General features: G+C 36.5%; 1 long non-coding RNA gene across 1 annotated transcript in view; it reads left to right on the plus strand.

The window, feature by feature from the left end:
* The first annotated feature begins 322 nt into the window (after positions 1-322).
* Positions 323-22,068, plus strand: part of LOC122200174 — a 261,940-nt gene continuing 240,194 nt past the window's right edge. The window contains exons 1-2 of the long non-coding RNA XR_006193743.1: positions 323-388; positions 16,222-16,327. This is a non-coding gene — a long non-coding RNA (uncharacterized LOC122200174). The remainder of the gene's footprint in view (positions 389-16,221; positions 16,328-22,068) is intronic.

A 22,068-nucleotide genomic window follows, 5' to 3' on the forward strand; every position in this document is an offset into this window, starting at 1 on the left:
TGAGAGAGATACAGAGTGCGAACGGGGAGGGGCAGAGAGAGAGGGAGACACAAAATCTGATGCAGGCTCCAGGCTTAGACCTGTCACCACAGAGCCCGTCACGGGGCTGAAACGCACGAACTGTGAGATCATGACCTGAGCTGAAGTTGGACGCTTAACCGACTGGGCCACCCAGGCGCCCCTGAATGCAACATTTTAAGTGCATAAATCTTTGGTAGAATAGTGATAATATAAAATGATAATTTATATTATATTAATTTACAAATGCAAGCTTGGCAGTAAAAAACAAGAATATATAATTGGATTGTTTTTTCTTCTTTCAGTTAGCCATCCTCCAGATTAAAAGTTGAAGTTATTCTGAGAAAAAAATACACACACAGGATTGAAAGTAAGCTTTTTCTGTTAATATGACTTACTTGAATATTAACCTCCTCCTTAGACATATGTTAATTCTGTTATATAATTTAGTAGGAGTTGAATTAGCCTGTCTCCCATTCTCCTTTTCTGTTTCTCTACCTTCCCCCCTTTCCACCCCTCCTGTGAGTTTTGGTAACTGTACTTCTTTGTAGTGTGAATATTTTCTTAATTGAAGTAATGTATACACTTGTGAATTATTTGTGATTTTTATGAGTTCTTCTGTAAAAACTACAAAAATTATATTTTCAGGAAAGAATGTTTTAATTTACTCACCCACCAAGTACTTATTTGTGTGCCTACAATGTATCAGGTAGGTATTAGGAAAGGAATTTTCTAACAAAGCCATGTTGGGTTCTTTTCAGATGTAGGGAGAGATGAGATGCCTTATTAAATGCTCTAAAAATTCATTGACTCTCTGAAGCAAAAGAGTAGCAATGTGTTGAGTATTTATGATACATGTAAACATAAGATGTATGAAAACAGTAGTACAAAGAATGGAAAGTGAGAATTGGAATTATATTTTGTAGGGTTTTTACACTAAATGTGAAATAATATATTAGTTAAAGATACATATTGTAAACCCTATGAGACTCCAAACACAATTTTTAAAGTGGTGTTAATAAAAGTCAATAGAGGAAATAGAATTAAATCTTAAAAAATGCTTGATTAATTCAAAAGAAGGCAGAAAAAAAGAACAAATTGGAAAAAAGTAACAGGTAGGAAAATGGTAAATTTTAATCAATCATATTATATCAACCATATAAATATAAACACACCAATGTAAAGACACAGATTATGAAATTAGACTAAATAAAGCATGAGCCAATTATATGTTGCCTATAGGAAACCTAAGTGAAACATAAAGACACATATAGTTAACAGGTATAAGGATGAAAAAAGGTATACTATGTAAACATAAAGTAAAATAAAGCCAAGGTAGATATGTCTATCTCAGATATGTAATCTTCAGAAGGAGGAACATAACCAAAGATAATGAGGGACATTCCATTATAATAAAGGGGTCCATTCACCAAGAACATAAAACAATTCTAAATATGTATGCACCCAACATTCATTTAAAAATGTATGAGCAGACCAAAAAAGGGGGTGACATTTCACATCCATCAAAATGCCTACAAACAGACTGATCATATTAAATGTTATCAAGAATGTGTAGCACTCAGAACTCCTGTATGTTGATCATGGGAATATAAACTAGTACAATCACTTAGGGAACAAGTTTGGAAGTACTTAAAAAGTTAAACATATATTTCTAATCTGCAGCTATTTCACCTTTGGATATTAAGAATAAGAAAATAGAAAGCACATGTCTGTACCAAGACTTGTATACGAATGTTCATAGCAATTTTATTTGGATTGCCAAAACTTGGAAACAACTTAAATGTTGATCAACAATTGGCTGGATAAAAAAACATCGTGTGGAATATAACAGAGCAGTAAAAGGAATGAACATTTTTTTTTCAAATTTTTACTTAAATTCTAGTTAGTTAACATAGAGTGTAATATTGGTTTAAGTGGTACATTTTAGTGATTCATCACTCACATGTAACACCTAGTGCTCAACAGGACAGGTGTCCTCCTTAATACCCATCACCCATTTAGCCCATCCCCTACCCACCTTCCTCCACCAACCCTCAGTTTGTTCTCTCTCATTAAGAGTCTCCTATGGTTTGTTTCCCTCTCTTTTTTTTCTCTTCCCATATGTTCATCTGTTTTGTTTCTTAAATTCCCCATATGAGTGAGATCATATAGTATTTGCCTTTCTCTGTCCAACTTATTTCACTTAGCATGATACACTCTAGCTCCATCCACATTGTTGCAAGTGGCAAAATGTCACTCTTTTTGATGGCTGGGTAATATTTCATTTTCATATCTTCTTTTTCCATTCAATAGTCATTAGACATGTGGGCTCTTTCCATAGTTTGGCTGTTGTTGATAGTGCTTCTATAAACATCTGGGTGTGTGTACCCCGTTTGAATCTGTATTTTTGTACCCTTTGAGTAAATACCCAGTAGTGGAATTGCTGGATCATTGGGTAGTTCTATTTTTAACTTGTGGAGGAACCTCCATACTATTGTCCAGAGTAGCTGCACTAATTTGCATTCCTACCAGCGGTGCAAAAGAGTGCCCCTTTCTATACATCCTCACCAATACTTGTTTCTTTTGTTGTTAATTTTAGTCATTCTGACAGGTGTGAGGTGTTATCTCATTGTGGTTTTGATTTGTATTTCCCTGATGATGAGTGATGTTGAGGATCTTCTCATGTGTCTGTTAGCCATCTGGATGTCTTCTTTGGAAAAATGTCTATTCATGTCTTCTGCTCATTTCTTCACTAGATTATTTGTTTTTGGGGTGTTGAGTTTGATAAATTCTTGATAGATTTTGGATACTAAGCCTTTATCAGATATGTCATTTTTTTTCTTTTTCTTCTTTTATATTTTTAAAATAAAGTTTTATACATATATAGTTTGAAAGGTCAAATCGCCTATGTTTTATTATTAAAAAAATTACTCCTCTGTGCTCCATTTCCTCCCCTCCCTGCAGACAACTGTGTTTGCCGGCTTAAGTGAATTATTTTAGGATTTATTTCACATCTATAATTATCACACTTTTAATGCTACTTGATTTTCTGATTTTAGGCTTTATCAACAATCTACTATCATGGAGGGTAAGTATGTAGCTCTCCCCTCTCCACATGCACCCTTTCCTGTCCCCCAATTTAGACTCCGTTGTAACTCCAGCTGAATCAATATTCAGTGTTTACGTTATGATAATGTAAACATTATTCACAACAAATATATGGAAGTACTTTCCTTTCCTGCACATTTTTTTCCCTTACAGAGTTAAAAATAGTCTTGATTTTTGTTTTGCTTAGTTTTGTATGTGCTCAGTACTAACTCACCCCCTCTCTCCCAGTTGTCCCTTATTTGAACTAAAGCTTCCCTCAAAACATTGTGACACATCAGGTATTTCTAGTAATTTCTTCTTCCTGAAGAAGTCTTCCCAGGCCTTCTGGCTGTTTCAGTCAAGTGTGGGTGCCCTCTGATGTGATGCAAGGTGTTATCCTGGGATGGGTCTTCCCCATCATTCTTCTCCATCTCCTTTCATCTTTCTCCTGTGCTGGACTGTCCCTGTTGTAGCTCATGCTGTCTTCTTTCTTGGTCTACTCTTTCATTTCGGTGGAGAGCATCTCCCAGTAGCTTGCTCAGAAATGTTATCTGGCGGGTAAAGATTTGAAGGCTTTTCTTGTCTGAACATACCTTCAGCCTACCTTCATATTTGATTTTGATTGGTAGTTTGACTGGGTATAGAATTTTAAGTTGTTAGTAGTTTTCCTTCAGAACTTTGAAGGTGTTATTCTACTGCCTGTCAAACTTCTAGTTTTCCCATTGAGAAGTCATGCTGATACCTTATCTGGTTCCTCTTTTTCTTCTGTTTTTTTCTTATTATAAATTTATTTTTTAAGTTCTCAGTTATGCCATTAAAAGGAATAACATTAGTAACAGCAGTGAGGTTGTTGGATAAAAACAAAAAGAAATGGGGGATTACAGATAGACTTTTGGATCTCCGTCAGCTTTTGATGATGCAGTTTATTTTGGTATTTTGTTTCAGTTTCATAGATTTAGAAGTAGCTGTACATGATCATAGTTTGTTATGCTCAGTATAGACTATTCTTAAATTAAGTTGATACTATTTTTTTAAAAGGAAGAATGACAGGAAGTTCTTGCTTAGAGTTTAATTCCTAACAATATCTTAACAATGGTCAAGTTCTTTTACCTAAATTTACAGGTTGAGTAAGTACCACCCAAGACAAGCATGCTGATACACAGTCCCTTGTGATCATTATCTACTTTGTGCCGTGAGGACAGCATATGTCTCCTAGTGTCCTGAACCTTATGTGACAAGTGGGAGATAGATTTTCTTTCTTTTTTTTTTAATTAACTTGTTTTATTTTTTTATTTTTTAATTTACATCCAAATTAGTTAGCATATAGTGCAACAATGATTTCTGGAGTAGATTCCTTATTGCCCCTTACCCATTTAGCCCATCCCCCCCTCCCACAACCCCTCCAGCAACCCTCAGTTTGTTCTCCATATTTATGAGTCTCTTCTGTTTTGTCCCCCTCCCTGTTTTTATATTATTTTTGTTTCCCTTCCCTTATGTTCATCTGTTTTGTCTCTTAAAGTCGTCATATGAGTGAAGTCATATGATTTTTGTCTTTCTCTGACTAATTTAACTTAGCATAATACCTTCCAGTTCTATCCATGTAGTTGCAAATGGCAAGATTTCATTCTTTTTGATTGCTGAGTAATACTCCATTGTATATATATACCACCTCTTCTTTATCCATTCATCCATCCATTTGGGCTCTTTCCATACTTGGCTATTGTTGATAGTGCTGCTGTAAACATGGGGGTGCATGTGTCCCTTCAAAACAGCACACCTATATCATGTGGATAAATGCCTAGTAGTGCAGTTGCTGGGTCGTAAGGTAGTTCTATTTTTAGTTTTTTGAGGAACCTCCATACTGTTTTCCAGACTGGCTGCACCAGCTTTCATTCCCATCAGATATGTCATTTGTAAATATCTTCTCCCATTCTATCGGTTGTTTCTTTAGTTTTGCTGATTGTTTCCTTTGCTGTGCAGAAGCTTTTTATCTTGATGAGGTCCCAAGAGTGCATGTTTGCTTTTGTTTCCCTGGCCTACTGCAATGTGTCTAGTAAGAAGTTGCTCTGGCCAAGGTCAAAGGGGGGGGGGCTGCCTGTGGTCTCCTCTAGGATTTTGATGCTTTCCTCTCTCATATTTAGGTCTTTTACCCATTTTGAATTTATTTTTGTGTATGGTGTAAGACAGTACTTTCTTCGGCATGTTGCTGTCCAGTTTTCCCAGCACCATTTCCTGAAGAGACTGTGTTTTTTCCAGTGGATATTCTTACCGATTTTGTCAAAAATTAATTGGCCATACGTTTGTGTGTCCATTTCTGGGTTCTTGCTTCTGTTCCAACGATCTGTGTTTGTTTGTTTTTTGTTTATTTTTGTGTTGTGTTTGTGTGTGTGTGTGTGTGCCAGTACCATACTGTCTTGATGATTACAGCTTTGTAATACAGCTTGAGGTCCAGAACTGTGATGCCTCCAGCTTTGGTTTGCTTTTCCAACATTACTTTGGTTATTTGGCGTCTTTTCCCATACAAATTTTGGGATTGTTTCTTCTAGCTTTGTGAATAATGCTGGTGTTATTTTGATATGGATTGCATTGAATGTGTAGATTGCTTTGGGTAGTATCAACATTTTAACAATATTTGTTCTTCCAACCCATAAGCATGGAATATTTTTCCTTTTTTTGTGTGTCTTCTTCAGTTTCTTTCATGAGCTTTGTATAGTTTTCAGTATATTGATTTTTTGCCTCTTTGGTTAGGTTTATTCCTAGGTATTTTATGGTTTTGGTGCAATTGTAAATGGGATTGATTCCTTGATTTCTCTTTCTGTGCTTCATTATTGGTGTATAGAAATGCATCCAATTTCTCTACATTGATTTTGTATCTTATATCTTTGCTGAAATCATGTATCAGTTCTAGAGTTTTTTGGTGGAGTCTTTTGGGTTTTCCACATAGAGTATCATGTCATCTGTGAAGAGTGAAATTTTGACTTCCTCTTTAGTTTTCAGAGTACAGATATTTTACTTCTTTGATTAGACTTATTCTTAGGTACCTTGTTGGTTTTGGTGCAATTGTAAATGGAATTAATTTTTTTTATTTCTTTTTCTGTTGCTTCATTATTGGTATATAGCTCTCCATGCAAGAAATAACATGGGAGAATCTAAAAAGAATTGAGTTGAGTGAAAAAAAAACAAAAAAATAAATAATGTCTACTTCTGTTTGTATGGAATTCTAAAACTGCAAACAATAAAAATTCTAGAAAATGCAAACTAATTTATAGTGACAGTATGTTTATCAATGTCTCCCTGAGGCAAATGGAAGAGAGACACTAGGGATAATAATTGAACATGAACTAACTTTGGAGGAGGGATGGTTTCATGGTTGTCTATACATTGAAACTTACATGATTGTACACTGTAAATATGTGCAATTTATTATATGTCAATTTTTCAAAGAGTGAAAAAGAACTCAGTTATTTAAACCTTTCACAATATTTCATCTAGAACTAAGGCTGGAACATTAACAAATCTAGAGGATTGACATCTCATGACTTCAATTTTATTACTGGGTTCAGCTTGCCACACTGTTTCTCTAGGATGAGTCCTTATTTAGAAGGCTCTGCATGTAAAGGTGTTTTTAACTGCCTGAACCACCAGTCTACTATTAAGAGGGACTGTGTGTGAGTCCTAGTGGTGAGGCTTTGTACAGTTCACTCACTTGGGAAAATGAAAAGATATTAGTAAGCATGTAAGGGGCAATGTTTAATGAATACAAAATTAGAGGTTCTACAACTTGCTCCTAAATTCCTTTCTGGAACCAACTGTGGCTTCAGATTCACCATTTCACCTCCGATCTTTTTATATCCACCTTTAAAAAATAAGGAACTAAACAAATTCTAAGGACACTTCCACTTCTAAAAACATGATTCAATAGCAATAAATACTTATGTACCCCTCTACTCTGTATCCACCACTGTGCTAGTTGTTAAAGATCTGCAGATAAAATAAAGGAAGCAGTAAGTAAATCATTATAATACAATGTGTTTTCTGCGACTATACACATCAGCACAGGGTGCTTAAGGAATACAGAGGAAAGAATGCCCAACTCTAGGAACGGGTGAGGATATCTGTTATTCTCCCATTTTCCTCTGTCACTTTGCCACTGTCTAGCATTGCTGATTATCCCAGGTATCCCTGTGATTCTAGAGAGGTTGATGCCACTTGTGCTGCTATACTTAAAGCCTGAGCTTGTTCAGGCTAAATGTTTTGGACTTAGGCGGAGAAGTTTGGAACACACCCATAATGAATACAGGATAGGAATCATAAATACCTTCGTTCTAATTTCTCCTCTGGACATGAATATACCAATAATTCAGGCATACCCTGTACAATACCTCTACAGTTAACGTCTTCCAATATTTTATTCCCTTTAAATGTTTAAAACATTTGAGCCAAATGCTCATTTTTACTACCTGAGTAGCATATTCATGTTAGACCAGGCAAGGATATGTATGCAGTTCTTTAAATTGCTATGACTGGTCATAAACCTACTCATGTTGCCTGCCTGTGTGAAGGCAGCTTGACTTGACTATGTGAACCAGTCTCATAAGGAGTAAATTATTACTTTCCAGTAGTTCAAAGAAATTCTTTATTTCTGTTTACATGACAACTTCTCTTCCACCTTTCTACCTTCTGGCCTATAAATATCAAGTTGATGTTCTGTGTGCTTTAAAGAAAAAAAAGATAATTTTAAGGTAGACTCTGATTTTCTTTACCTTTTTTTTAACTTTAACTTTTTCTAGTATAAACTCCCATCTTCAATTATTTTATCTGTTCATTATTTTCATTTTTAAGCTTCCAGTGATTTTTTTAATTTATGTAACATTCATGGATGCTTATTTACCTTTTAAAAGAGAGAAAATCACATATTTGGTTATTATTCAAAGGAGAAGATTAATATGGGCTTCCAGATCTCCATGGGAACACAATAAGTGTTCCCCACGATTTATTTTCTGGAAATGGAGAAAAAAATCGTTTCCATGGAGATGCAAAGGTGAACTAAACAGAGATGGCCCTGAGGGCATTGACATCAGTAAGCACTGACAATTCTGCCACCTCCCTGATCCCAAATATGAGGTGCTTCTGAATTCAACCCAAAATGACAATGAGTGACATAATTAGACATATTTTTGTGTCTTCTCAGGAATTAAAAAAAACTATTTGGGTTTGCCAATTAGAATGGGTAGGTCATATAAAATAATATGGGGGAAAAACACTTCTTTGGAAACACAATAATGAAGTTCAAGGCTCACTGTGGGGGAAAAAAAAGATGAAACAAGACACCCGTGAAATGACAATATGTCCTTGCTGTTGGAAAAAGAGAATTTCTTAATTAGTGGATTTTATCATAGAGGAGTTTTGAAATTAGGAGACAACTAAACCAGTACATATTTATTGCTTTCATGTAAGAATTCTCACACAAAACCTTTTTCCTTTACATTTGGCTTCTATAGATCTAGGCAATCAGTATTCAATTTGCTGGTAGTAGTCTTGTTTCCAGTGAGGTAGAAGAAATAATTCCTTCCTTCTGTAGTTGTATACTTGGTTAGTTTTAAAACATGGTATCTATATGCTTAAGTAAAAATGAAAACCATACTGTGTTTAACAAATTCAACAAAAAAGAGCAGCACGCAGAATAGAGCAGACTTGGTTTGTGTTCTGCTTCTTTAATGGGTTAATTTATTCAAGGAAACATTATTGAGTGTAATTGTGTGCCTGGTGTTGTTCACAAAGTTGAGAATATAGAAATAAAAGATAAGAAATTGCAATCTTGAGAGAGTACAAACAACATAATAAAGGACATGGAAGAAGTAGGAGTAGGGAATGGTAGGGACATTTAGGAGCATGTGCAGTGCAGCTAAGACGGGGGGTGGGGGGGCAGGTGATGTGACCCATGCATTGGAGGTTGAATAAATGTAGCATGTAATCAAGTAGAGGAGGGAAGGGGAACAGTATACAAAACACCAGTGAGTGAGTTAGCCTGAGACATGAGGAAAATTGCAGTATAAGTGCTTCACCATGACCGAAAGGATGGAAGCAGGTGTGGGAAATGCTGGAGAAAAAGCCAGAATGTTGATTGAGAACAATTCTGCAGTGTTCTCAGCATTTAAAGCAAATTGGTGGAATCCAAACTGGGTTCTCAGAAATAGCACCTTAGGCTATACTGGGGAGAGATTGGAAGCTCATGTGATTATAAGCAAAGAAACAAGTAGGAACCCACTAAAATATTATTCCAAGGAGATAATTCATGTGAGTGGTTTCAGTATCCATGATGGATATAGATATTTTATCCTTGGAAAGAGGCTTTTGAATTGTATGGATACAGGTTGATTTTATATCAATATATTGCACTAAGACAGATTGCAAAGTGACTTATGAGTACTATTTGGTCCAAATGTGTGCTGGTTCACTCTGCTGAAAATAACTGAATTTGAATCTGTTTAGATTCACCAAGTAAGTGGAAACCAAGTTTGCCAGTGTCTACCACTTTGTATTATTTATTTCACATATTGGGGTTATCATCAAGAGTACTTAGATTTGAACCACATTAGTCTGTAAACACTCATTTAAAGGTAGTCCTGACTGTTAATTTTAGATGTCACATTATCCTTTTTGTGTACATCCTCTTAATTTTGTTCATGCTTGCCTTATATGTTCTGCTGAATTTTATTTTTTTAATAATTTTTATAAATGTTTATTTATTTATTTTGAGAGAGACAGTGTGAGCAGGGGAGGGACAGAGAGAGGAGAGAGAGAATCCCAAGCAGGCTCCATTGCTGCCAGCTGCAGAGCCTGAGGCAGGCCTCTAACCCACCAACTGTGAGATCGTGACTTGAGTGGAAACCAAGGGTCAGTCACCTAATGGACTGGGACACCCAGGTGCCCCTGTTCTGCTGATTGTTAAAGTAATTTTATGGGAGTGCCTGGGTGGCTTAGTCCGTTAAGTGTCTGATTTCAGCTCAGGTCATGATTTCACGGTCTGTGGGTTTGAGCCCCGCACTGGGTTCTGTGCTGACAGCTCAGAGCCTGTTTCGGATTCTGTGTCTGTCTCTTTGCCCCTATCCTGCTCATGCTCTGTATCAAAAATAAATAAACATTAAAGTAATTTTTATCTTAGGATTTATCATTGATATTGACATATTTGAAATTATTTGACAAATTTGACCACATTTTAAGGCTAGATCTTTATTAAGTATAAAAAGAATATCTACATAATCTAATATAGCCTGTTGATTTATGTTTATCAATAAGTAAATCAATAAGTAATAAAAGCATTTTCTTGGATAAGTTTTTTTGACATGAAATACTACCATTTGGTAGCTTTGAGATTTTACCTGTGTAGTTTTTGGTTACTGGGCCTCAAAGTGAATACAGTAGTCCTATCTGTGTTATCTATATATCATATATTTTGTTTTCTTTCTTTTTCCATTTATTTAGACAATGTATGAGCCTGAATTAGTGTTTTTCTTTTCTCGGATTGTCTAAATTGCTTTTAATCTTTTGCCACTATTTCAAGAATTGAGCTTGATAACTTAATAATATAAACTTAGGGATTTATTGCTTCTCACTGTTACATAGAATAAGACTTTGAGTAACTGGATGATATTTAACAAGACAGGTAAATTGTGATTGTTGGAAGCCTAATAATCCATGGAGTAATTTGTCAGTATTTCTTATCTAAATGATGCACTTGGAGACCAAATATAACTATTGTCACTGCATAATAAAAATAGCAAGCAAATATTTAGTATTTACAATATTCCAACTACTTCTAAGCAATTACATGGGATGAACTGATTTAGTCATTGCAATAATCTTTTTAAAGATTTTTTTTAATGTTTGTTTATTTTTGAGAGAGAGACAGAGAAATAGAGTGTGAGTTGGGTAGGGACAGAGGGAGAGGGAGACACAAAATCTGAAGGAAGCTCCAGGCTCTGAGCTGTCAGCACAGAGCCTGACACAGGGCTTGAACTCACAAACTGTGAGATGACCTGAGCCTAAGTCAGACACTCAACTGACCGAGCCACCCAGGCACCACAATGATTGCAATAATCTTATAATGATTTTTACAAATAAGAAAATCAAGACACAAAATGCTTAATTAACCTGGCTAATAAAACATAGCTAGTAAGCGATAGGGCTTGGATTTTGAATCTGAAAAATCTTAATTAGAGTGAATTTGTATGATGATACAAGAAATTACTCTTCTATATGGACTATGATAGGTGATCTAGCCACTGATATTTGTGGATTTATTTGGTATCACATCATTAACAATTTTTATTAGAGAATATTTCAAATACATGCAAAAATAGTGGTAATTTCTTTGTACCCATTATGCTATTTCAGTAATAACGAACACCTGTCCAATCTTGTCTCACCTGTACTCCCATTTCTACCCCTTCAAAAAACTGAATTATTTTAAATAAAACCAAAATATTATAGTATCTTATCTCTTAAAAATAGAGAACACAGTTACCATTATCATAATTAAAAATTGTTAATATCGTTTCATGTTTAGTCATTTATATCACATATATTTTGAGTTGCATGGAATCTTTCCCAAGCCTTGCAAACTAATATGAAATTATAATTTATAGTATTTCTTGAAAAATCCAGTAAAGGTGTATTTTTCTAAGACTGTAACTTCTAGAGCCTGGCCCAGTACCTGGCAAAAGCAAGACATTCATGGGATACGTGTTGACCTCACCTTGTTTAAAACATGGAACAAAGATGTCAACTGTTGGTTTTCCTTCTCTTTTAATTGCCCTGTTTAATATGTAACCACATATTTTATATGTTTTTAATACTAAAATCCATATTACATCCATTATTGAAAGTATAATTAATAACACTTTTTCCTATTAATTGTTAAGGACTTCTTCATAGTATTATGAACACCATCAGTATCATTGAAATGCTGTGTATTTGCCATCACCAACTCCTCTGACAACTTCCACCTCTGTTTCACCTTCTGGAACATTGAGATTCTTTGTGCTTTCAATAGAACAGTTTGGGGAAGACTGACTTCTTAGCAGAAATGAAACACTATTATAGAGTGCAGGTTTGTTAAGAAGCCTCCTGTACTTGAAAATGATGTGACAGGTGTGCTGAACTAAAAGTCATCCGCTCTTTATTAGTTCACTTGCAATAAGCTCCTGTGATTCCCCAGAGACAAGGTGCTATGAATATTATTTCACTATAGTGGCAACTACAAAGGAAAATAAAATTTAGGGGTGAGGGACTCATAGAATTTCTAAACTTCTGGATGTGTTATTTGCACCTCAAGTTTTCCACTAGAATGAGCCAACGTCAAGTATATTACTTGGGAGAACCTGATAAAAGCTGTTTATTAGAATGAGTAGAAGGAAATAGGGAAAGAGGACCCACAGGAATTAACTTCCTAGCACATGTCATGCCTCAGGCAATTGACTTTTATGTCACTGAATCTTCAAGACAACTCTAGGAGGAAGGTAGGATCCCCATTTGAAGGATATGGAAACAGATTTAGATCAAGTTACGTATTTTCAGTGACAACGCCTGATGCAGGTGTTTCCACTGTAAAAGTTTTGAGTTTACCATCATACCATTTTTAACCCCAAAGACATCATATTACCCTTTTATATAAACAAAATAAGATATAGAAGGGTACTTTAGGGTATGATAATGTATTTTGTATCATTGGGAAAAAATTATTATTTTTTTTATGGTTGGAAGTGGTTTATTATAAGTAACAAAAGATGTAACTGGGTTGACAAGAGTTACAGATTACAAGAGCTGTAGGAGCTCGGTCCCAGGAACCAGGAACAAAGATGAAATACATATTTATTATAATATTACAACTTCTATTAAATTGGTTATTCAGGTTAATTGCCCCAAATATCTGTGGAATCCACCCCTCCATTTCTGTTCTTCCACCACCATGTTGTTTTGGGTTCTTATCGTTCATCTAGGTCATTGCACTAGCCATGTTTTATTTATTTATTTATTTATTTATTTATTTATTTATTTATTACCATTTTCTTTTTAATTTACATCCAAGTTAGTGTATGGTGCAACAATGATTTCAGGAGTATGTTTCTTTTTTTTTTTTTTCAATATATGAAGTTTATTGTCAAATTGGTTTCCATACAACACCCAGTGCTCATCCCAACAGGTGCCCTCCTCAATACCCGTCACCCACCCTCCCCTCCCTGCCACCCCCCATCAACCCTCAGTTTGTTCTCAGTTTTTAAGAGTCTCTTATGCTTTGGGAATACAAATTGGTGCAACCACTCTGGAAAACAGTGTGGAGGTTCCTCAAAAAATTAAAAATAGACCTACCCTATGACCCAGCAATAGCACTGCTAGGAATTTACCCAAGGGATACAGGAGTACTGATGCATAGGGCCACTTGTACCCCAATGTTTATAGCAGCACTCTCAACAATAGCCAAATTATGGAAAGAGCCTAAATGTCCATCAACTGATGAATGGATAAAAAAATTGTGGTTTATATACACAATGGAGTACTACGTGGCAATGAGAAAGAATGAAATATGGCCCTTTGTAGCAACGTGGATGGAACTGGAGAGTGTGATGCTAAGTGAAATAAGCCATACAGAGAAAGACAGATACCATATGGTTTCACTCTTATGTGGATCCTGAGAAACTTAACAGAAGCCCATGGGGGAGGGGAAGGAAAAAAAAAAAAAGAGGTTAGAGTGGAAGAAAGCCAAAAATTATTTTTCAATTCACTGGATTGGTGCAATTGTCCATTCACTTGGAAGAAGATAAACTTTGTCCGTATTTCACATGATCAAAAAAATTACTAAAAGTAGACCAAAACAGAAACTATAAATTCTGTAGAGGGAAAGCTTTTCCATACATGACATAAACCTCAAAAACCATAAGGGGTGAGATGGACAGATATGGGCACATTAGCATTAAAAACATTGAATGGTTAAAGACCGTTTAACAAAGTTAGAAGGGAAAATGGGTAGAAACATTTAGAAGGTAATTGAATAGGAAAAAGTGTAATACTTTCACTATATAGAAAAAATGCAACAAAATATATGACAAAAAAAACCCTCAACAGCCTAGACCACAAGTAGACAATAGTTAAAGAGTAGCAGTTCATGTTTGAATTGGAGTGACTAAAAAACATCTGGGGTGCCTGAGTGGCTCAGTCATGATCTCAAGGTTCCTGGGATGGAGCCCCATGTTGGGCTCTGTGCTCATAGCATGGAGCCTGCTTGGGATTCTCTCTCTCCCAGTCTCCTCCCCCTCCCCCACTTGTGCACTCTCACTCACTCTCTCTCAAAATAAATAAATAACCATTAAAAATTTTAAAAATATTATAAAAATAAACACTATAAAATGCAAATCAAAATGACAGTTTTTTTTCTATCAAAAATGCATAAATCCGCTTAAGCATTATTGGCATCAATTTTGGGGGATTAATGCAATGGAATGCTACTCATATGGAAATGACATATATGTTTATATGCTGACTTGTAAAGATAGTTCATAATAAAGGATTTATAACAAAGCATGTTGTAAAATTCCATTCTTTTGGTAGAAAACTAAACAAAATTAGCTGTGTCCATATGTTTGTGTGTTTATTCTCATCTTTCTAAGTTTCTAGCTATGACATTAAACACAAAATGTGTTGATATATAAATACATAGATGTATGGATAGAATAAGGTATTGATACTTCTAAATACCAATACTAAATACTAAATACACTGGAGAAAGGAAAGAGGAGATTTTTTTCTTTTATATACATTTAAAACGTTATGAAAGAATAATTGGATTATAAGTGATTTCTTTAACTTGTTAATGTAATCCTCTTGTATAATCGGAAGAAATTAACATTGATACAGTGATTTCAAATTTCTTTTTAAAAAATGTTTATTTATTTTGAGAGACAGAGAGTGAGCAAGCACAAGGAGGGGAGGGGCAGAGAGAGAGGGAGGGAGAGAGAGAATCCCAGGCAGATTCTGCACTGTTAGCGTGGAGCCCCCCCACCCCTCACCCCCTGAACTTGGGGCTGGATCTCACAAACCGCAAGATCATGACCTGAGCTGAAATCAAGAGTCTGATGCTTAGCTGAATGAGGCATTCAGGTGACCCTCAAATGTCTTTTGTAAATTGTGAAATATAGACTTCTGGAATTTTAGCTGTATTATATATTGTATATTGCTTGGGCTTATAAAAAATACTCTTTTTAAATGTTTAGTTTTGAGAGAGAGAGAGAAGAGAGAGACAGAGCACGAGTGGGGAGAGAGGCAGAGAGAGGAGACACAGGTTCTGAAGCAGTTTCTAGGCTCCAAGCTGTCAGCACAGAGCCCAAACCAGGGCTTGAACCCACCAACTGCGAGATCATGACCGGAGCTGAAGTTGGACACTTAACCAACTGAGCCACTCAGGCACCCCTAAAAATATCTCCAGAAATTATCATACTCTTTACTAACAGTGGGGAAAAAATAGCAAACTGGAACGTAAATACTAATGCCTTAAACATAGCATACATCTGTAAAACAATAAGGGTATATACCCTATCAAACATGAGAAAATGCACCCAAACGAATGTTAAAGCATGGAAATACAAACTTCAGCCTACCAAGCATGCATGGACTCAGCTCGCATCCGTTTGTGTATGTATAATTTTATGTTGGTCACTGATAAGAACTGGGATAATTGCACATGTGTAGGAAAAGGTCTTGAAGGATAAATGCAAACTAAGAACAGTGCTTCTTTGTGGAGAGGAAAGGTGACTGGTATTAAGGTAGAGCTAAAGGGACTTAATTACCTTATTTGTAGTTGCATTTAATGAAGAGAATGTATTCATATATTAATTTGTATAATTCAAATTTCGGAATAAATAATACATTTGAAAGGTTTTTGAGGGCGATAGATCTCTCTTTCAGCCATGGGCAATTCCTGGGAAGGACTAAGTACTGACACCTGTCAGTAGGCCATCCTCACAAAAGCAGGGAATTAGCTTTAAAGCCCTGCATGGGGGGGATCTGAATGGGAGAACGCCGTGTTTGTTACAGTTTGTCCGCTTCTTCTCTGTGCAGCAGCTACTCCAGCATTCTGGTGGGCCTCTTTTCCTGGTGGAGATGTCTAAGAGAGAGGTCAGTGGTACAAACTATAATCCTCACAACTGAAGATTCAGGCCTGCGAGTGGTAAGTAACGTCTTCCTCTATTGACATTCTAGATTGCCCTCACTCTAAGAACTTTGCTGTCCTAAGTGGTTTACTCGGTGGAGTGATCTAGACCCTCTACACTGAGGGCTCTGAGTTCTTGTTACATCCTTCTCAGGCTCTTGAGCTTTTCCATTTAACTTAAAAAATTAACAGAGGAATACCAAGAGATACTCAAAGGGTTCACTTTGGTGCCCCAAAATGGCTCCCGCCCTCCTCAGGTGACAGAAGCTGTATCTTCTTCTGATAAGAGCCAGTGGTTCCTGCCAGCATGATGATTCTTGCTCTTGCCCCCTAATCCCTTGGCACTGAGACCCCAACAGACGAGGGAGGTAGCTGTAACTTAAGGATCGGTGGGATTCTTGCTGTATCGTAATGCTCCTTTAAGAACCAATACTTGTAAACCTACAAAGCTCAGGACTGTGAATGCCCAGATATTGAGAGTTATAGGTTTATGTGCATTATTGTGTGTTTACATAAACATATATATATATATGAATATGATTTTATATCTATGTAACTTTGCAAATAGATTACATATAAAAATTATATATACACATATCTCTATAGCTCCCTGTATTTCCTAACTCTGTTTGCTGAAAGACCATGAACTATGACACTCTGTTAGTAATGTATACACCAAACACTTGGATTTGATTTCTAGAAATAATCTTCCACTAAAAGGAACCAAGGCTCCTTAGATTATAGAGCTGGAGCCGGTGAGCATATAACAGGGGTATTAAGGTTAGCATATAATATATTGTTATGCATAAAATAATTAAATGGTTAAAGGCTGATTGAAACATGGCAAAAAAAAAAAAAAACAAAAGCAAAAACACAGATGTAAGTTTGAAGGAGCTCACCAACTGTATGACAGTTTAAACATCAAAATAGATAATGAGAGTGTGAGATTGCTACTTAATGAATAAAAGAGAAATCCACCACTCCACACTTGTATAAGTAGATAAATAAGGAAGAAGGAAAAGGACTTCAGAGTAGATTATCAATGATAGATAAAGAAGAAATGATGAAATACACAATCATTGTTTAGCAACTATCACCTGGGTAGTAGGCACAGGTGAGAACCATCAATTAAAGGCTTGCCTGTAGGGGTTTGATGAGGAACAGAATATCGATGTAATCAAAATACCTCCCCATACAATAGTAACCAAAACAAGGGGAGGAAGCTTTACTACAGTGCATGATGCTGAGAACAGCACTGCCATCCAACTCTGGGACCTCAACTTCGGTGATAGTATTTCTTTATCCTTTCTGGCCCAGCCATCTTGTGCAAAAGTGGGTTTCCATTGAAGAAACTGGCAGAAACCAGGTGATAATTTGAATATCACCAGTGGTGGGACATTACCCGAGTGTGCCTCTTGATGCGATGCTCAGTCTTGTCATGAGGAAATGTCAGACACCAAGGGCTATCCTATAGCATGAAAGCCTTGAAGCCCCTCAAGCGCTGGCGAAATGAGGAGAAACTAATCAGATTGCAGGAATCTGATGAGACATGTCGGCTAAATGCAGTATTGTTGGGTAGGTTGCTGGAACTTAATGGTTAAAGAGATATTATTAGGTTATGTTAAATTTTGGGATCTATGTGTTGGGTCAATTTTGTTAGCACTGTTATTTAACTGAATAGAAAGGGTGTGTGGTCATAACATATAGAGGTTTCTTTATTTTTGGAGAAAACACTACAGTATTTAGAGGTGATAGGGCATCCCATCCAATAGAAGAAAAAAGTCCATATATACAGAGAGAGAATGGGAAGGTAATGAGGCAAATGCAGTGAACCATTAACAATTGGGGATTTAGGTAAAGAGGATATGGGGGTTGCTTTTGCTATTCTTGCAATTTATTATGTATGTTGACCATTATTTCAAAATTTAAAACATAAAATTTCAAAAAAAATTTTGCCTAAGATTTACTATTATATCAGAAGAATCCTTTTCCCCGAGTAGCTTTTTTTCTAATATTGTACATTGTACTTAAAGACTATAGTATGTGCATAATCTTTGGTAAAGAGTTAAACCTAAAGAAATTTTAAAAATCTGTTAGTGCTATGAATTAAATATTTCAGGAAATGGTTCTTTCATTAAATCGATGTGGTAGGTGGTGCTAATGGCCATTTTCTAACACTGAATACAAAGAGACCAAAAGGCTAAAGGAAGCTGGCATGAAAGCAAAAGCAAACCAAACATTCTAATATACTCTTGATTTTCTCTGGAAGCCACATGTTTTCAATCTAGATTCAAGTTTTTATTTTACTGACTTATAGTTGATGTACAGGATTATATTAGTTTCAGGTATACAGCATAATTCAATATTTTTAGGCATTACAAAATTAGGGGTCTAGTTGCCATCTGTCACCCTACAAAGTTATTACAATATTATTGACTATATTCCCTGTGTTGTACATTGCATCTCCACGATGTACTTATTTTTTTAATTTTTTAAATGTTTATTTTTTTTTGAGAGTGAGAGAGACAGAGCACAAGTGGGATAGGAACGGAGAGAGAGAGGGAGACACAGAATCCGAAACAGGCTCCAGGCTCCGAGCTGTCAGCACAGAGCCTGAAGCGGAGCTCAAACTCACGGACTGTGAGATAATGATCTGAGCCGAAGTTGGTTGCCTAACCAACTGAGCCACCCAGATGACCCTACAACGTACTTATTTTTTAACTGGAAGTTTGCACCTCTTAATCTCCTTCGCCTCTTACTCCCATCCCTCCACTTCCCTCCCTGCTGGGGACCACCAGGTTGTTCTCTCTATCTATGAATCTTTCTCTGTTTTGATTGTTTCATTTTTGAGATCCTGCGTATGAGTGAAATGGCATATTATTTGTCCTTCTCTGTCTGATTTATTTCACTCAGCATAGATTAAAAGTACTAAACTTTTTTTTTCTTTTTACTGCTTTCCTGTATGTTTACTTTGTGCAAAAACTCTTCATTTTTTCCCCAGTGTTCTTTATAGCTTTTTCTGGGAGAGAGCTCTGTAACTTTAGTATGTATTTATAGTTGTGAAATAGCTCTTCTCTCCTTAATCCTTTTGTTTACTCCCATAAATGAGTCATTGATGTTTCCCAACAGTTACTGGGAAACAGAGGCCTGCTTCTTGTTAATGTCACAAGTAGTCTTTTCCTGGAAATGAACATGTGAGCAAACCTAAGTCCAAAAGGAATTTAATAAGTATCTCTTTCAGACCAACAGTAAGTAATGTTTTCTTAGAGAATATCATGTATTCTTGGTTTTTTATTTTTAAATGTGCTTGTATAAATCCCACTGAAGAAAACTCAGATCCTCTGGCTATCTCTACTTTAATACAGTATTTTAAAATATAGCTTCAGTTAAAGGGAAATGTTGAGTTTTTCACTTAGTACTTCCCAAACCAGATTTCATTCACTGTTAGTTCAGGTATTTAGTTCTAGTTCCTATTTCAAAGCCCAAATGATCATACTTACAGTATACTGACTTCTGTGGGAATGTATGTCTTTTGGCAATTTGCTTGATAATTGGACAATTTTTTTTTTTTTTTTTTTTTTTTTTTTTTACTGGATCCTACTAGCTTCTTTATCAAAGGCACTCTGAATCCTAATACTTGGCTTCCCTAGCCCTTCCTTTTCCCTATCTTGAATCTTTTATCTTGCTCTCCTGCTGGGTGAGTGGTATTAACTATATGAAATTACCTACTTAGATCTCATTAGTTTTAATCTCTCCCAAACTATCTGTGGCAGGGCAAGGGGAGAGGGGGGGAGTAAGAAAGCTGGGAAGAAAAGGACTCTCCTTCCCTTCCCAGCATGATCCAGAAAACCAATGCTCTTCCTGTTCCTTCTGTGCTGTTGTATCTATCTTTGTAGCATGTCATTTAAAAAAGGTCATGGTGAGATCTCAGATAGGAAAAATGAAAAAAGACACTAATTTTTCTGGGAAGGAAACACACACACATACACACACACACACACACACACACACACACACACAGGTAAAAGTGGTCTTTTTTTTTTTTTTTAAACCTCATTACTTTGTGTGATAATCGGTTTAGGAAGAGAATTGAGATTTGCTCCAGGCAGGTGATGTTCTGCAGGTAAGCCAATATTCTTTTCCTCGGAGGCTGTCTTTGTTCATGTGCAGCTTGAGAAGACTCTTGCTCAGGACTTTGACCTCAACTTTGTAGTTTCACTGACCCTACATTGTTTCACTGGCAAGTATAAAACACCTTCTTTGTAAGTTTTCTGGAATGCATACATATTTTCTTCATAGTTGTTTTTCTTAAAATGTTACTTGTCTTCAAACAGTTTTGATATTGCCCCCCCTCACCGTGAGTAGATATGCAATTCTGACCCTCAGGGTGTATCAAGGAGGGAGCGTCAATGCAGAGAGTTAGTGATGAGAGTGGGTATAGAGCCCTCACTGCGGAATGTGCCAGACTCATTTTCCCTAAGTTTTCTAGGTACCTTAGAGGACAGGCTTTGTCATCCTTTTCATGGACTTGGAAATGAGGTCCTTAGAGGTTAAGTAACATAGTAAGGCTGCCATTGTTCTCTCAGCTTGGAATGTCCTCACTTCTCAAGCATGACCCTTGTTTGTTCAGTGTTGAGGCTCCCATTCAAGGTCCCACTTTCCTGGCTCCATCAAAATAATTCCACTTGCTTCCTGAGCTCCAGATACTCATGGTGACATTATTTCCTTCATAGCGTTTATCACCTCTGACTTTTTAAAAAAATTTTTTTAAATGTTTTTATTTATTTTTGAGACAGAGAGAGACAGAGCGTGAGCAGGGGAAGGGCAAAGAGAGAGGGAGACACAGAATCTGAAGCAGGCTCCAGGTTCTGAGCTGTCAGCACAGAGCCCGAAGAGGGGCTTGAACCTGCGAACCTCGAGATCATGACCTGAGCCGAAGTCGGTCGCTCAACCAACTGAGCTACCCAGGCACCCCAATTACCTCTGACTTTTTTGAGCTTCAAGACAGAATAAAATTTGCTTGTCCTCTTGACTGTTGTATTCCCAGCTTGTAACATGGTTTGTCAGATGGCTGTTTTGGGTTGAATGAATGAACACACTCAGGTTGCATTCATCGTAGGCCCTAGTTTACAAGGCAGCCATGAGCCCTCTGCAGGAGTGTCAGGGCAACTACTTCAACAGACTTCCCCTAGTTGTGCCGAAGATTTGTTTTTTCTGCATAAACCCTGAAGAACCAGATTCTGACACACCTTGAATACTGTGGACAATGTCTCCAACCCATTGATGAATCTCAGATGGGTCTGTTCTTGGCCTGAAGGTAGATTCTTAGCAAAATCCTGCTTCCTATTCATGTTACTGCTTAAGCACAATGTTCAGTCTCTTGTGATGTTAATATTGTATAATTTTTCTGTTGGTACTGTTGCCGGTAAGCATGTGCATAACATCAAAGGAATACTGTTATGGATGATTATGGTCAAAAGGTAAAATCTTTGGCCACAAAAGGAAAGTTTCTCTTGGGGACATAAACTGATCCAATACAGGAGGAACTGACATTTTCATTCCTGGCACTGAAAACAACTGAAACAAACAACATAGATGCTTTCCACCCTTTTCAACCACTTAGCATAATTTGCACTTATGTGAAGGGAGTTGGATAAGACATGAAGTTGCCGTTTATATTTTACCTAATCCTTTTTTTTCTTTTTATCCATGATTTAGAAATACCTAGAATCCCTTTTCACTCACAACACTTGGAGCTC

Source organism: Panthera leo, chromosome A1, assembly GCF_018350215.1.
Source record: "Panthera leo isolate Ple1 chromosome A1, P.leo_Ple1_pat1.1, whole genome shotgun sequence".
Taxonomy (NCBI): domain Eukaryota; kingdom Metazoa; phylum Chordata; class Mammalia; order Carnivora; family Felidae; genus Panthera; species Panthera leo.